This window comes from Colobus angolensis, unplaced genomic scaffold (assembly GCF_000951035.1).
Source record: "Colobus angolensis palliatus isolate OR3802 unplaced genomic scaffold, Cang.pa_1.0 Scaffold142, whole genome shotgun sequence".
Classification (NCBI taxonomy): domain Eukaryota; kingdom Metazoa; phylum Chordata; class Mammalia; order Primates; family Cercopithecidae; genus Colobus; species Colobus angolensis.
Genome location: NW_012114511.1, coordinates 250,378 through 251,798, shown reverse-complemented (window position 1 = coordinate 251,798; position 1,421 = coordinate 250,378).

Here is a 1,421-nt window from a genome sequence, read left to right as displayed (position 1 = left end):
CAGCTAAAGAGAGGCACAGAGCAGATTTCAGCTTCCCGGCACCTGCCATGAGACAGAACACATGTTTTTTGTGTTCTCTCCCTCCTCGAGCTCCCAAACATGCTGGAGATATTATTATTATTTATTATTTGCTGAGTGCTGACAGCATGCTGAGCATCAGGCCCAGGAGCCCAGGCCCTGCCAACACAGCTCGCAGTCAGACACCCAGCACGACACGGCCCCGGCCACCCAGATACACACGCAGCTGCCGGGGCTGGCTGCCGGGGTCCCCAGCTCAGAGAGCCTCCTCTCCTGTCCTCAGACTCCACAGCCATGCCCCTCGGCCTCTCCCCATCCCAGGAGAAAGATGTCTTTAGTCCCAGGCAGCCAGATGCTCCAAGGCAGGGCCTCCGTCCGACCCCAGAAGGGGTTCCGGAGGATTCATTTGGAGCTGGGCTGGAAGATGCAGGAAAAGCCCCTGCCCCCAGGACCTACTCAGCCCAGCCCATGCTCACACCTGCCGGGTCACTGCAGCAGATCCCATGAAAAACCAAGACGGCCATATCACCAGTCCGTCCTCTCCTGAACACCCAGCTCACTCTCACCTTCCTCCTCTGGAGAGAGGACCAGAGGCCAGAGTCAGCCCCGGCATGGAGATTCCCTGCCCTGTCCTGGGAGGCAGGGCCAGGACTAGGGTGAGCAAGTGAAACTCAAAAGCTAAGGGAGCCAAAAAACTCAGGAATCAAGATAAACAATATTTCCACACAGTATTTGTAAAAATCAAAATTAATGCAAAAATCCATGATGAATAAAACACCAAAATGTTAAATAAAGACAGGATCAGTAGTACTGGTGTTTCCTTCACCTCAGGCTCCAGGGTGGCTTCCATGGCACTGCTGGGAAGGCCACTCAGTCCAGGGCACTCCCCCAGCCCATCCTCTACATTGGAGGAGTCTCTGCAACCCCATAGCAGTGTTATGGGTCAACACCCCAGACCTCCTGACTGAGGGCTCCTAGAGAAGGTCAGCACCCACCCTGAGGGTCCTTCCTGGAGAATAAGGTACACAGAAGTCAGTGGGAGCCTGCCAGCATCTAGGGGTGGCACAGGGAGGAAACGTACCCTGGGGCACATGTTCTCAGTTGCTCAGCTCCAGCTCCTCACTCAGAAATGGGTCCTGGCCAGGCGTGGTGGCTCACGCCTATAATCCCAACACTTCAGGAAGCTGAGGTGGGTGGATCACTTGAGGTCAGGAGTTCGAGACCAACCTGGCCAACAGAGTGAAACCCCCGTCTCTACTAAAAATACAAAAAACTAGCTGGGTGTGGTGGCAGGCGCCTGTAATCCCAGCTACTCAGGAGGCTGAGGTAGGAGAATCACTTGAACCCCGGAGGCAGAGGTTGCAGTGAGCCAAGATCATGCCACTGTACTCCAGCCTGGGTGA